The sequence below is a fragment of the Apium graveolens genome, chromosome 9, assembly GCF_009905375.1.
Source record: "Apium graveolens cultivar Ventura chromosome 9, ASM990537v1, whole genome shotgun sequence".
Classification (NCBI taxonomy): domain Eukaryota; kingdom Viridiplantae; phylum Streptophyta; class Magnoliopsida; order Apiales; family Apiaceae; genus Apium; species Apium graveolens.
This window is the reverse complement of record NC_133655.1, coordinates 38157442-38174681: the sequence shown is the minus strand read 5'-3', so window position 1 is coordinate 38174681 and position 17240 is coordinate 38157442. Positions and strand designations below refer to the sequence as shown.

Sequence of the window (17240 nt, the reverse complement as noted above, 5' to 3'; positions counted from 1 at the left end):
TCACGCACATATAAATAAACTTAAAAGTAAAATAAATTAACTCGAGTACCTTTTAAATCGGACAATAACGATAGAACTAATACGATTAATATTGCATGGATGGAAGAAACACATGCACTTGTCAAAAGAGATATATTAATATATCAAAATTAATTTTACAGGTGAAAAGTATCAGATGTAATCTAACAAAGAAAATTTAAAGAATTGTGATCTAAAAACATGCACAAAGGCCTAAAACCCAGCTCGAATTAAGCTATATTTCAAATCAATAAGACATATATGCACGCAAGAACATATTTTCAAGTGTATAGGTAAAATAGATGGAGAAATATTGTAACTTGCTCGCTTATACCACAATATATTTTGGTGTGAACTGTTTATTCGGCAAAGGCTATGACTGGAAGCAGCCAGCTTGGAAAATGAGCCTACATGACGAGGTATTATAATATTTTCAAGTCATGAATTTTTTGATTGGCAAGTAATAACCCTTTGTCTAAATAATTCCGGCCATTCTACAAATTCGGTAATGACTCCACAGTCGTACAACACACTTTAAATTTCATATTCACAAAATTCGCAAAGCAAGAAGCTAGTATGCAAATAAACAAAGTTGTAAATATATGTAAAAAAATACAGCAAATGCTACCTTCTGCAAATTTTGACGACGGAATGAGTTTGAATCTGGAATCTAAGTGTAAGCCTTTGTCTGCAAACAATCTCTACGCAAAGTGACGATGAGGAATATAATTATTTTCCTCAAGGATTTCTAGCATCAATTAATAAAATTTTAATATGCTCTAATATATCAAAATATACCAAATTTAAACAATCCTACACTCAAGAAAATTTCCTATTATTTTCAAGAGTGATCATAAAGAATCGTTGGAATTGACATATACTTACATGATGGAATCAATCTATAACACTTGGTGATTCAGGGAACCTGTTAAAATTTTTAAAAGAGACAAATAATATTATGCAAGAGAGGACACAAAATGGTTTTATTGGGTATCGGTATAGGTATGTATGGAAAGGGTAACAATAACATATAACAAAATGTCTTCGCAAAGTAGTATTTGTAGAGTAAATTTTAAAAAGTGTAAATTTCAATGTCATAGCATTTCAGGGGAATATGAGTGGTATATTTATTACACTTAACAATTAGAAAAATATCGAATACTAATTTTATCTTGAGATTATACGAACGTGGTCTATACAATCTCCAGAAAGTCTTGGAATCAAAGATGTTTAAACGTATTATTTGATATGCATGTCATTAGGTGGATATCAGTTTATTATGTGTTTGATTTGCCTTCTTTATATTTTGTACAAAATTTATTATATTTTTCTTATAATTATTTAAATTCATTTATTTTTTATGGTCCTGATTTTTCTATCCTAATTGTTAAATATTTAGAAAATAGTATACCATTTACAAAAGCTTTACTGGCCTGAGTTCATATTGGACATGCTTGTAGTATTTTAACACATCGCTTACCTTGGTTGGGTCAATAATCCCAGCATCCATCAAATCTTCATAGTTTCCGGTGGCTGCATTATATCCATAGTTCTGGTGGTCCGAGGCAAGTACCTAGATTGCACAAATTTGGCTAAAATGAAAAATACTACATCACAAAACAACTATACCTAATAAAAATGAAAAATAAAAGTAAAACAAAATGGTTTCAATTACCTTTTCACTGACAACACTTCAATTAACAATAATATTTTTTGTAATTAACTTGAAAGGATAGCTTAAAGGTCTTTTGACTATATCCTCCTTAAACTGCAAGTCACATCTAAGCCTTACTTCTCAAATACTTAGCCGGCGGTTTCCCGTAAAATACTCAATAGAGTGATCACCGCTTTTAAAGGTGGGGAAAATTAAATATACTATATCAAATTCTTTACATAAAGTTAACACAATTGCAAAGAGCATGCGTGATCCTGAAAAAATTATCTATACATTCGGGTATTGCCAAGTGGTGAAATTAAAAAAAAAACTACCTTTTCTTCATCATTCTCAGGCCTTCCTTTAATGCCATCAACTTTGCATCTAACCTTATAAAGGTACGGCCACCACCAACAACAATCACTTTCTCAACAGCTTCCAAATAATGTTTGGATAGATGCCTCGGTTAGCCTTCCGATCTAAAGCAACTATGTTCACATTATAAACCTTTAATATAGAAAAATATGCATACATTTTTTTTAAGAGCATATTCTACTATAAGCTTTCTCTCTTTCAACTCTGTTTCAGTTTGTACTCCAACCTACACATAAAGTGATTTGAAACAACTATAAATAAATTAAACTATGTCACTCTTTAATAAGCTTGAGCCGCGTAAATTCACATTAAACATGCATGAATGACAAAAATACCTTCGGAGAGCTTTGCAATTCTTTCTTTAAGTTTTTTCTTTTCATAATCTTGTTCTGCAACTGCATTTTTAGAACAAATGATCAGGATTATAGTGAAGCTGTGAACCATGAAATATTCAAAATTAGGGGTTATTAACCTTGATGTGGTTTCTAATTTATGATACACGCTTTAACTTTTCATGCGTAATTTTATCTCCGACAATTGAGGTTGCACTTTTGTCAGGACAACCTCGGCCGTTTGACCCAATACAGCTTTGTCAATATTTTCTAAAGCATGCCCAACTTTTTCTATAATCACAGTCCCTATAAATGACAAAGGTTATACAAAGAAACATAAGAAAATGAGATGTGTGCAAACGGGTCTAATTGGATATATGTATGTATGAAAGGGGTAACATAGAACAAGATATCTTCGCAAAGCAATATTAGTGGTAATAGATTCTAAAAGTCTAAATCTCAATGTGATGACCTTTAATGGGAATATGAGTGATATATTTGCTGCACTTGTAAGTCTGAAAAATAGCACATGACAGACATCATATATATTTTGATCTAAATCGTTTGTTGGCTGGAGTTAAAATACTCAAGATTATCAAGAAGGTATAAACTTACTATATTATTTTCTAATTACTAACTCCATACTATCAAACACTTGGTTCATACATGTTAATCAAATATTCATGTAAAATGCCCACAGTCAGCCTAATATTTTCTAAACCCATAACATTTAGTGTTAGTATTGCAGAATAACACCAAATTGCGTGTGATCATCTACCATTGTCAATCGTGTGTGATTATACACCTTATTTGGCAGAAAGCCTCTAGCGCTTAATTTTATATGTAATTACAGAAATCATTATTATTTGTTCTTATGCAATATAAATACAATAGTAATGTCAAAATACAGGTCAATACACCAATATATATAGCAGCAGTAACCTGTTTATGCTGCACATCGACTTGACCATTAAAGAGAATCAACACCATTGTGGTGATATAATAGTTTCCATTGCTCTGCCCAAGAAACCAAAAGACTGAGAATTAATAAAAACACAAAAAAGAACATAAAGCATGAGAAAAGATCATGTAATCACCTTACACAGCCGTCTAATACATTTGAACATTTAAATGTAACCAACAATACTTATATATCTCTATATTAAATCCAATTTCACAATAACATTGATTCCCGATTTCCAAAACTCTATTAAATAATAGGCAATTCGGACAAATACATACAGGTATTATATATAACACAATTCCGGGGGGATAATTCTTGCAAACGGTAAATAAAATTGTGGGCAAACATTGATAAGCCACAGATATGTATGTTGATTTTATATACATAAGACGAGAACAGAAACACAGTACGCCTATACACACAAATCCAAACAAACAATCACAAGGGACACAATCTTATGATTGAGCTCTTATCAATATCGCCACTTTCGATCTGATTCTCTATCCCCACCGGTGGATTGATCGGCGCCACGTAGCAAGCCCAGAAGTTCTAAACCGCCGAGACAAAAAGCAGAGCTTGGAAAATACAAGTGACAAGGGTTTCGATAAACCCACCTAAAACAACACGGGTTATTTCTGTGGGATAGGGCAATCTTGTCTTTTTACTTGCAATAAAATGACTCACGATTTTAAAATGGATTAAAATGGCTCAAGAATTTTCAGGTTTTTATTGTCTTGTCAATTTGCCCCTTGTTAGGCTATTAATAATAAGATAGATATATATGTACTACCGAAAGTTTTCGGAGGAAGTACTAAGGATGTGAGTTCACCGTTGTCAATTGATAAATAAATAAAGGGAGTTTCTTCTGAAACTATATTCACAATATTTAAAATAAGTCGAGATAATATTCTCCGACGATCTGAAATTATTTGAATGATTTTCCGAGAATCGGAAAATATTTTAAATCAGGTTTTATGATTTTTAAGTCATAAATAAATGATTTAATAAATAATTAATAATTAAATATTAAACATTAAATAATTAAACCTCGAATAGTTATAATTTAAAATAATATTGAAATAATATTCCTCAACTTATTTATGTTTGAGTAATTTAATAATCTTTAATATTGAATCGGGTTTGAAATAAATAATCATTGAAGAATACTTCTCCCATAATAAATGAACATTTAATAAATATTTGAACAATAAAATATAGTTGAGGGAATACGATCTTTGGAAACCATTTTAATAAAAGTTCGAGGTATTTAATATTTCGTAAGTGGACGTTGAGTCCCTTAAAACGTACTACTATGGACGTTTAATCGTCCTATAAATATCACCGGAATGATTCCCTGGTTTTTATTTTAAAATTCCGACCAACTCTCGGTCTTATAATTATATGCTACGCTCATGGCGGAGTTAAATATTTTACGACATATACGTATCATACAACATCGCTACATTATGCGAAAACTCAATTACTAAGTATCATGGAAAGCATGGTATTTATGCAATGATAATAAAATAATCCTTTCAAAACACAAAAGTATATGGAGTTGGGTTCGTAAACTTTCCTGTGTATCTCGAGGTGGAGGATGCTCTAGGTTCCGCTCGGAAATCTATAACCATAAACACAAATCGTTTTATTAGGTCCCGTTTTAATTTACGGCGACTCGCACTCATGTGCTACTTATTATGCACCCTCTCAACTTATATTACCCTTATCATTTCTTTAAGTCCTTATTCACATTACGATCGCTTCCTTTTTCAAAGTATCTTAATTCCGTTTTCATTTTCATTATCGGCTCCGCTTATGGATTCTATGGTTTTCTAATCGCGCGGTCTCGGCTCCGATATTTTTATAAAATTGAAAAATTATTATTTTCACTTGAAATTTTTATATCAGTTAAGGAACTCTATTTAATACTCTCTTTTAAAATTTCATGATATATGAACATTTTTAAGTCGATCCTTTTTATTTTCAAATTTCATAATTCGTAGCAGTTTTTGTCGCGTAAATCACTTTTAGTAAAACAACCATAACTTTTGATCCGTAAATAGGAATCAAGCGATTCAAGCGCCTAAACGACCCTTATAACATTTTCTATCATAATCAAGTGGTATTTTTCAAGAAATTATAGTTTATATCTTCGAGAATTTCTGCAGAAACTTAATGTTATGTTTTGTTCGTTTTAATGAGATTACAGTAACGATCCGAGTTTCGTTTACGCCTTAAATCTTTATACTACCACCGAAAATTATCATATCATCATCACCACACTAAATAATCTCAATAACATCATGTTCTTAAGGCAACAACCATCAACCTTAAATCTACTTAACTAAACATCAAGATTACAACAATACATTCACCAAAACTAGGTTTACAACTATGTTCTAAAAGATTCTTGAACTTAAATCTTAAGTAAGGATGGGTCAAAGATTTATACCTTTATTGAGAGCTTGAGATGTGTTATTGGTGATGGTGAAGTCTTGGAAGTTCTTGGTAGGGTTTTTGGAACCTAAAACAACCATTAAAATCAAGAAACCAAAGAAGAGTTACTATTCACTATCATCTTTCTTGAATTTATTTCACCCATCAAACATTGATAAAATGAGCTTAAAAATTTATTTACCTTAGTTTAGGATGTATGAATCTTGAGAATTAATGGGGGAATTTTTCCATGGCTAGAACTTGAAGTTTTGAAATTGATTTCTTGGTCTTTTTGCTTGGGGCCGAATGGTGATGTTCTTGGGAGAGAGAGAGGATTTTTGTGTTTGCTTCTAGGTTGATTCTTTGAATAATGCTTGTATTTGATTGTTTATTCTCTAGTATATGTCCTTGAATAGATTTATGTTGGCAAATCCTTGGACAAATCTTGCTAGCCCTTTCTAGATTACAAGCTAAGCTAGTAGTTTAGTCTTTAGCTTTACTATTCTCTAGCCTTAGAGGATCACCCTACCACCTTAGCTTACTATTTGATAAATTAACCATGATTACTTTTCTACCATGGTTAGTTAGTGCGATACATTTATTTAATCGTTTACGCGTTCGTTCGGTCGCTTAAATGTTTTCGTAATAATTTCTCGTAAACGGTTCGCGGCATAAATCCTTTCATATTTGTTCTTTATGTTTTGAAGTGTCGACCTTGGATATAAATCCGTAGGGTTTTAAATTCGTAATTATATTGGGATTCCCGTAATCCTCGATGATTCGTAAATATGGTCATTTTTCAAAGTTTGTTTTCTTCGAAAACTAATAGCGTTTACATACACTTATTTGGTACGTATAATCATAATATCAACTTCGAAGCCCATTTTCTCATGCACGGCATAGTGTGGGCTAAAAAACTTTCCCCGTCTGTCAGGGTTACTATTCATTAAACGCTTTTACAAAGTCTCAAAAATTCGAGTTATTATAGTCTTCCCCTGTAACAAGGATTCCTTCCCGGAATCAATCAGAAAATAGGTGGGGATATCTAGTCCTCAATGTGTCTTCTAGTTCCCATGTTGACTCTTCAACATTTTGATTTCTCCACAAGATTCTAACCAGCTTCACAGTCTTGTTCCTCAGCACTTGTTCTTTTTAGTCCATTGTCCTTACTGGTTGCTCAATGTAGGTCAGGTCTGGTTATAAATCTACCTGCTCATATTCTATCACATGTCGCGCATCCGTATGGTACTTTCTTAATATTGACACGTGGAACACGTTGTGCACCTGTTGCAGATTAGGAGGTAAGGCGAGCTCGTAAGCTAGAGGTCCTATTCTCCTCAAAATTTCAAAGGGTCCCATGAATCTGGGACTCAGCTTCCCTTTGTTTCCAAACCTCATCACTCCTTTCCATGGAGATACCTTCAACAGTACTGAATCCCCTACTTCATATTCTCTATCTTTTCTGGTCTGGTCGGCGTACTTCTTTTGTCTGTCTTGAGTTGCTACCAGTCTCTTCCTGCTGAGTCCCACCATTTCCCTGGTTTATTGGACTAAATCGGGTCCTATTATCTTATGTTCTCCAACATCGTCCCAGCATATATAGGGGATAGCAGCATCTCCTTCCATAAAGAGCTTCATACGGAGGTATTCCTATGCTAGCGTGATATCTATTATTGTAGGCAAATTCGATCAGGGGTAAGTGGTCATTCCAATTCCCTTTAAAGTCGATGGCACACACTCGCAGCATATCTTCTAGGGTCTGAATAGTCCTTTCGCTTTTCCCATCAGTCTGGGGGTGGTAAGCGGTACTCATGTTTAGTCTGGTGCCTACACATTCTTGGAAACTTCTCCAAAATCGGAAATTAAACCTTGGGTCTCGATCTGACACTATGGAGGAGGAACGCCGTGTCTCACTACAATTTCCATCAAGTAGATATCCACCAGCTTGTCTACGGTGTACCTCTCGTTGATTGGTAGGAAGTGCGTAGACTTGGTCAGTCTATCTATGATAACCCATATGGCATCGTGATTGGTTTTCGTTCTTGGTAGGCCTGACACAAAATCCATGGCTATATGCTCCCATTTCCATTCTGGAATTTCCAGGGGCCGTAATAGCCCACTCGGTCGCTGATGTTCATCCTTCACTCTCTGGCATGTCAAGCACTTGTTGACCCACTATGCTACTTCTCTTTTCATGTTAGGCCACCAATAATATTCCTTAAGGTCACGGTACATCTTAGTACTTCCTGGGTGGATTGAATATCTGGAGCTGTGCCCTTCATGCAGCAGCTCATCCTTTAACTCTTGCTCATTTGGAATCCAAATTTGGGACGCATACCTCATGATCCCTTTCTCGTCCTTCTCGCATCTCACTTCCTCACCGGTCAATGGCCCCCTTTCTTCACTCATCTTCTTCACCTGACACACTCATATCTTTTCAGTCAGTTCCGACACTAGCTTAATCTCAAATAATCCTTCTGTTTCTTTACCGGTCATTCTCACGTCGAATTTCTATCTTCTCAAATTCTTTACTTAACTCCTCAGATGTCATTATCATTTTGATTCTTTCCTTCCTACTAAGGGCGTCAGCCACCACATTAGCTTTACCCGGGTGATACAAAATTTCACATTCGTAGTCCTTAATCAACTCTAATCACCTCCGCTGCTTCATGTTTAGTTCTTTCTGAGTAAAGATATATTTGAGGCTCTTATGGTCTATATAAATCTCGCATTTCTCACCGTACAGGCAGTGCCTCCAAATTTTCAGGGCAAACACTATGGCTGCTAATTCTACATCTTGTGTTGTGTATCTGATCTCCTACTCCTTCAATTGCCGAGAGGCATAAGCGATAACCTTCCCGTGCTACATAAGCACACATCCTAGTCCTTTATGCGATACATCGCTGTATATCACAAACTCTCCCTTTCCATTGGAAAGAGCGAGCACTGGTGCTGACACCAGTCTCCTTTTCAGTTCCTGAAAGCTTTCCTCACATTTCTCTGTCCATACAAACTTTTCCGTTTTCCGGATAAGTCTAGTCAGTGGGCCGGCTATCTTAGCAAAGTCTTGTATGAATCTCCAGTAATATCCTGCTAAACCCACAAAACTCCTAACCTCTGTTGGGGTAGTCGGTCTTTCCCAGTTGGATACTGCCTCTATCTTGGTGAGGTCAACTAAAAATCTTTTGCTACTCACCACATGCCCTAAGAACTGAACTTCCCTTAACCAAAACTCGCATTTCGAGAACTTGGCATATAATTTCTAGTTCCTCAAGATTTCTAAGACTATCCTCAAATGTTCTGCATGTTGTTGCTCTGTCTTTGAGTAGATTAGAATATCATCTATGAAAACTATTACACATATATCTAGGTACTTTTTGAAAACTTTGTTCATTAAATCCATGAAGGCTGCGGGTGCATTGGTTAATCCAAACGACATGACTAAGAACTCATAGTGTCCATACCTAGTGCGAAAAGCAGTCTTTGGTATATCCTCAGGTTTGATTTTCAACTAGTGATATACTGTTCTCAAATCTATTTTGGAAAAGTGCACAGCACCCTTGAGTTGGTCGAATAGGTCATCAATCCTAGGGAGGGGGTACATATTCTTAATAATCAGCTTATTTAATTTTCGGTAGTCTATGCATAATCTCATACTGCCGTCCTTTTTCTTTACGAACAGTACTGGCGCTCCCCGTGGCGACACACTGGGTCTTATCATCCCATTATCTGATAATTCTTGTAGTTGAGAAGCTAGTTCCTTCATCTCAACTGGGGTTAGCCTATAAGGGGTCTTGGACACTGGTGTCGTTCCTGGTACTAATTCTATAGCGAATTCTATTTCTCTATCGGGTGGCAATCCTGGTAAGTTCTCTGGAAACACATCCTCGAATTCATTCACTATAGGTATGTCTTGTATGTTAGGAACTTCCTTCTTAATGTCCATCACATAAGCCAAATAGGCCTCGTTACCTTTCTTTAACAATCTTTTTGCCTGTAGCATGGTCAGAAATTTTTGCATTTGTCGTTGACCTCTAAACACTACTTCTTTTCCATTTTGCACTCTTATCTTCACCCTCTTCCGCTCACAATCTATTTGCGCTCCATTACTGGATAACCAATCCATTCCTAAGATTATATCAAATTCTCCTAACGTAAATGGGATTAGGTCAACCTCGAAGACTTTTCTTCTAATTTCAACTTACATTTGGGGTGTACTTGATTTACAGGAATTATTTCTTTATTTGCTATTTCCACTCGTAATACCTCACGTAAGGGTACGGCGTTAAGTTTTAAATTTTTAGCAAAATCTTGAGATATAAATGACTTGGTCGATCCAGAATCAAATAGGACATTTGCATGTTCAGAATATAACAGAAGGGTACCTGTTATCACGTCAGTGTTTCGGACAGCGTCCTGAACGGTCATGTTGAAGGTCCTAGCAGTTCCGGGCCGATTGGATGCAGCTCTACTCATCCCTGAGGTTGGGGGCTTCAAAGACGGGCAATCCTTCTTCATGTGCCCTACCTTCCCATATTGGAAACACATCACATTGGGTTGGTTACAGTTGTTGGCAAGGTGTCCGGGTTGGTTGCACCTGTAGCATTTCAGAGGGGCTCTCGCCTGGCTACACACTCCAAGGTGTCTTCTTACATGTTTGACACTCCGGTATTGGGGCGCGCGGTTGGCTATGAAATGTTGCCCTAGATTTTCCGCCACCCTAGCCAACACTCTCACTAGGGGCCTTTTTAAATCCGGGGTCTCTCGCAGGTTGAGACACCACTCCCCTGACGAACCTTCTTGGAAGGCTCCTGTTCCTGGTTCCTACTCCTCCTCCTCCACCTTCACTTCCTATCTTCCTCTTCCTATTTTCCTTTTCCTTCAAACTTTGCTCACTTCCAGCTTCAATAATTGAGGCTTTCTGCACTAAGGTGGCGTAATCTGTCAGCTTTAGTACTGCCACTCGGTTCTGGATCAACTATTTCAGACCAAGCTAAAACCTTCACGCTTTCTTCTCTTTGGTATTGACAAACTCAGGTACAAATCGTGATAGCTCAGTAAACTTGGCTTCGTACTCTGCCACAATCGTCTTATCTTGTTTCAACTCTAGAAATTTAATCTCCATCTGAGTTTCTATAAACCTAGGAAAATACTTGTCTAAGAACAATCGGGTAAATCTATCCCATGGAATTACAGTATCTGTCTCGAGGTTTCGTTTGGACTCCCACCAGTAATTGGCTTTCCCTTTCAGCATGTAAGAAGCGAAAATGGTCTTGTGTCGTTCTTCCACACCTAGTATCTAGAAGGACTTTTCTATTTCCTTGAGCCAGGCCCGTGCTTCAACGGGGTCGGCAGATCTTAGAAACTCTGGGGGTTTGAGGGATTTGAATGCCCTGAAGGCAGTGGCCGCAGTCTGTTGGGAAATATGAGGTTGTGGTGGAATGGGCTGTTGGTTCAGATTTGCCCTTAATAGTTCCATAAACTTATTCATGGGGTTCCCTCCCTGATGGGTATCCTCAGCCTCTTCTTCTACATACTCTTCCTCATCATACTCATTATAGTCTAGGTCTTCTTCACTTTCCTCATTCACTATGTGGTCAGGTCCATTCCGTTGTTGGTTAATAGACTCGGCGGGCTGTGCCCTGGTTCCTCTTCTACGGGGTGGCACCGTTCCGATAATGAAAATTTGTCAATATAGTTAAAAAAAAATTACAATTGGATTATTTTATTCATAGGTAAGCATGTCATTTATTATCTAGCATGTTTTTATCAAGTGCAATACTATGGAAAACAATTTCTTCATAACTGCTAGATATATACCATAGGGTCTTCCAATTATATCTTGGGGACAAAATAACTATCCGAGTTCATACATGACCTGATTATAATACATCATTACTTATCCTGAATACTGAATGCAAATACATAAACCGTGTATCCTGAAGGGCTAGGAACGCTATCTATTACTAGCTATCCTAACAAAATTGGTGACAAGTCACCCAGCCCTTTACAAGGTCCATAAATAGTCACTCATCCCTCAGTCACTGTCACTGCGTGTGAGGTCTCGCAACCTCCTCATCGCTCCTGCCAACATCAACTCTGCGTCAACTACCGGGATGTATCCCCCCACCGCCGTCATCCTCATCTGAACCCGGGTACGGAGCTCGATCCCATCGATCTCCCTGCGGGCTATGGCCGGGGAAGCAGCACTGAAGTCCCCTGGATATCCTAGCCTGATGGCTCTCTCAACTGTCAGCGCCTTCCGTAGCTCTACAATGCGGGCAGATGCCGCGGTGAGCTCAGTGTTAAGCTGAGCCACTATCCAGTCGTGTACAACTACATGTATGGTCGCCGGGGGTGGTAGAGGTGAGTCTGGGTTGCTAGAGGATATGTCATAAGCCTCGTAGGTCTGTGCATCCATCCCATCCTCCTCGTCATCATCAGTATAGGGCAAAGGGCTCTGCATCCCTGGGTGTGGTGTAGGAGAGCGAACAGTCGGGAGAGGGTACATCTCTATATCCCTCCAGCCTATGCCATCTCCCTGGGGCACCTCAACGTCATCAGTCATGGGGACAGGAAGGTCAGTCTCCTCCTCTGAGGCATCCTCAGTAGGGTCATCATCTGAGTCATCAATAGGTAGGTCCTCCAGCTCGGGAGTAGGGTCACGCTCATGGGCCATAATATCATCAACAGGGTCAACCTCCCCCATAGGCTCCACTGGTACCTGACACAATAGGCAAGGTGTTACTAACTTAGAGTCGGAATTCCCTTGAGGGTAAAACTGTCAAGTCTACCCATGTAGCCTAACGACGAACTCGACTTGAGTTCTAATTGATTATTTATTATTCTTATGTCTACATTTTTTATATCCTATCGTTTCCAAGATTTGATAACCTAAGGCTCTGATACCATTTCTGTGGCGCCCCAAAATCTGGGGTCAAAGGTCTAGGAGGCCACGCCATCTTGAATACTATATACCACATACCTCGCATCACAATATATAAATACTCACACTTTTACGAACCCCCACTTATCACACACACACACACACACTTATAGGTTATTGTCCTGGAAATGAACCATTCATTACTAGAGTAAACCAATCCACAAAGTGATAGTTATTACAACCCAAAAGTAATTAAGTCTTACCGGGGAAATAACCTTTAAGTAAGGCTAGTCCGTCGGCCAAATATTTTTTCTTATTCATTATCTTACATAAGTCATACTTGTAAATAAGTCGGACTAAAAATAACTGAAAACCAATCTCGCTTATTCGGTCTACTTGTGGTACAGCACCAAACATCCTACGGAATAGCTGGCCGTTTCCTACCCGTTTCCTTGCTATGAGTCTCGTGATAGGCATCTTGATTCACTGTTGTGTTGTGTTAATTTAAGAAAACAAGTGTGAGCAATAATGCCCAGCATAATAATGTACATTATGAAATGATTGTATGATAAACTCAAGTAAAAATGTCATATATGATAATTACGTTTTATTCAAAAATAGTTTTCCTTGGTGATACACACCTTCCCTTAAAAATAAATCTTTAATGGATTTATTATCCTGCAAATACCTTAATGGTAAACCCAACACCTAGGCTTGGGTTACCGTATTGCATCACCATTCCACTTGGAAGAATTTAGGACATTCACTGGAGCCCCCGGGATATGATGATCAGTCGTATAACGGTAACAGTAACCTTTTCTACATACAGAGGGATGACTTCCTAACATCCTGGTTGTCACCCAAGCCGCATTCGGGCTTTATATGCTTCCCCATTCCACCCGGGTATATTTTGCATACTTCGTATGTCCTTCAGTACACATGGTACCTTCTCATACGGAAAATAAATATGGCAGTCTCCCTGGTCCACAAAGTACTGGATCTCTACCCCTACTTGTCCTTTTAAGAATCCTATCATATACTTGAAATCATCGAACTATATCGAAGTTCCCCAAGCGTTTTGCTTGTTGATAGGCATAGCTTTACCTCATATAAATATATGTACTCCCGAAAGTTTTCGGAGGAAGTACTAAGGATGTGAGTTCACCGTTGTCAACAGATAAATAAATAAGGAGGAGTTTCTTTTGAAACTATATTCAAAATATTTAAAATAAGTCTAGATAATATTCTCTGACGATCTGAAATTATTCAAATGATTTTTCGAGAATCAGAAAATATTTTAAATCAGGTTTTATGATTTTTAAATCATAAATAAATCATTTAATAAATAATTAATAATTAAATATTGAACATTAAATAACTAAACCTCGAATAGTTATACTTTAAAATAATATTGAAATAATATTCCTTAACTTATTTATGTTTGAATAATTTAATAATCTTTAATATTGAATCGGGTTTGAAATAAAATAATCGTTGGAGAATAGTTCTCCCATAATAAATAAATAGTTAATAAATATTTGAACAATAAAATATAGTTGAGGGTATACGATCTTTGGAAACCGTTTTAATAAAATTTCGAGGTATTTAATATTTCGTAAGTGGACGTTGAGTCCCTTAAAACGTACTACTATGGACTTTTAATCGTCCTATAAATATCACCGGAATGATTCTCGGGTTTTTATTCTAAAATCCCGACAGACTCTCGGTTTTATAATTATAGCAGTTAAGGAACTCTATTTTCTACTCTCTGTAAAAAATTCATGATTTATGAACATTTTTAAGTCGATCCTTTTTATTTTCAAAGTTCATAATTCGTAGCAGTTTTTGTCGCGTAAATCACTTTTAGTAAAACGACCATAACTTTTGATCCGTAAATACGAATCAACCGATTCAAGCGCCTAAACGATCCTTATAACATTTTCTATCATAATCAAGTGGTATTTTTTAAGGAAACTACAGTTTATATCTTCGGGACTTTCTGCAGAAACTTAATGTTACGTTTTGTTCGTTTTAGCGAGATTACGGTTACGATCCGAGTTTCGTTTACGCCTTAAATCTTTATACTACCACCAAAAATCATAATATCATCATCACCACACTAAATCCTATCAATAACATCATGTTCTTGAGGCAACAACCATCAACCTTAAATCTACTTAACTAAATATCAAGATTACAACAATACATTCACCAAAACTAGGTTTACAACTATGTTCTAAAAGATTCTTGAACTTAAATCTTAAGTAAGGATGGGTCAAAGATTTATACCTTTATTTAGATCTTGAGATGTGTTCTTGGTGATGGTGAAGTTTTGGGAGTGCTTGGTAGGGTTTTTGGAACCTAAAACAACCATTAAAATCAAGAAACAATAGAAGAGTTACTATTCACACTATTCACTACCATCTTTCTTGAATTTATTTAACACATCAAACCTTGATAAAATGAGCTTAAAAATTTATCATACCTTAGTTTAGGATGTATGAAACTTTAGAATTATTGGGGGAATTTTTCCATGGTTAGAGCCTGAAGTTTTGAAATTAATTTCTTGGTCTTTTTGCTTGGGGCCGAATAGTGATGTTCTTGGGAGAGAGAGAGGATTTTTGTGTTTGATTCTTGGCTGCTTCTTTGAATAATGCTTGTATTTGATTGTATATTCTCTATTATATGTCCTAGAATAGATTTATGTTGGCAAATCCTTGGACAAATCTTGCTAGCCCTTTCTAGATTACAAGCTAAGCTAGTAGTTTAGTCATTAGCTTTACTATTCTCTAGCCTTAGATGATCATCCTACCACCTTCGATTACTATTTGATAAAGTAACCATGGTTACTTTTCTACCATGGTTAGTTAGTGTGAAACGTTTATTTAATTGTTTACACGTTCGTTCGGTCGCTTAAACATTTTCGTAATAATTTCTCATAAACGGTTCGCGGCGTAAATCATTTCGTATTTGTTCTTTATATTTTGAAGTGTCGACCTTGGATATAAATACGTAGGGTTTTAAATTCGTAATTATATTGTGATTCCCGTAATCTTCGATGATTCGAAAATATGGTCATTTTTCAAAGTTCATTTTCTTCGAAAACTAATAGCGTTTACATACACTTATTTGGTACGTATAATCATAATATCAACTTTGAAACTCATTTTCTCATGCACAACATAGTGTGGGCTAAAAAGTTTTCCCCGTCTGTCAGGGTTACTATTCATTAAACGCTTTTACAAAGTCTCAAAAATTCGAGTTATTACAATTTTCGAAACTCGTTTCTTAGTGAAGACCGCCAATAGGTGTCTACAAGGTAGCCCCGAATGTTCAAGCATTCTACACGTACACATTCCCAAAAAGCTTGCTTTCTCGAATTCCACAAAATAAACATTTCTTCTCTTAGGCTCGGTCATGGGCGTATAACAACTATAGTACGTATAAACATCCCCCATTCTTTCCCCTCCTTCACTAGCTCATCGGTCTTTTTCAACAAAGTATTTTGAAGACTCAACCAATTCATCTTGAAATCTTCTAATCATTTTCTTAGTGTAGATACAAGAAGCATGATACTCCAATGTGGTATGCAATTTCATGGGACATTTTAGATTAATGGTGACATAATCTTTTTCCTTCTCCCTCATGAATTGCCTTGCCAATGCTTTTTGGGCATTTTCAATGAATTCCTTCAAACCCGTTGCCGAACTCATATACTTATCAAAAAAAGAATTCATCCCCTCACTCCTCGATGTACTATTTTGAAACGTCAAAAATGTGTTTCTAGTATATGCAAAAATCCACTTGCGCTTCAACTTATATAATCCATTTAACCATTTATGCTCTTGCAAGTGATACTTTTTCACAAACGACGCCCATCTAGCCTCAAAAATACATTCGGTGAGAGATTTATAAATGTAATAGTTGAAGTCCGTTTTGAATTTCAGAACATCCGAATTATAATGAGCTAATTTCTCGGGAATTTTTTACTAATGTGCCAAGAAAATAGTAAATGGGTAGTATTCGGGAGTACAACCGCAATAGAGCTTGCCATGGCTTGATCTTGATCCGTGATTATAGTAAATGGAGGCTTATTCCCCACACCTTCAAGCCAAGTACGAAGAATCCACTCAAAAGTCGACGCGTGTTCATCCCGCATCAATGCAAACCCGAAAATAGCCGATTGATAATGATGATTGACTCCGGTAAATGGAACAAATGGCATTGCATACTTATTTGTCCGATAAGTGGTATCAAAAGCCACAACATCGCCAAAATTTTGTTAGGCCATTATACATCTCATATCAATCCATACTAGACACTTCAAACCATTCTCTTCATCAACTTCGGTCCTAATAAAATATTTAGAACCACTTTCTTCATTCAACCTATACAACAAGTCCAACCCTGCTTGGGCGTCACTAATCTCAAACCTTTTCTTCCTCTCGTCTCTTAACACATTCCTAACATGTTGAACATTGAAACCAACTTTATCATTACCTCCATGAATGTTATCAATGACATTCATCACTTGACAATTACGAACCCCCGAACCATAAAGCGTTTTAATCAAAC

At 36.6% G+C, this 17240-nt stretch overlaps 1 pseudogene; it reads right to left on the bottom strand.

Annotated features, from left to right (window-relative positions):
- Nucleotides 1-934: 934 nt before the first annotated feature.
- Nucleotides 935-16890, bottom strand: LOC141685220 (ruBisCO large subunit-binding protein subunit beta-2-like; annotated as a pseudogene).
- Between the last annotated feature and the right edge of the window lie 350 nt (nt 16891-17240).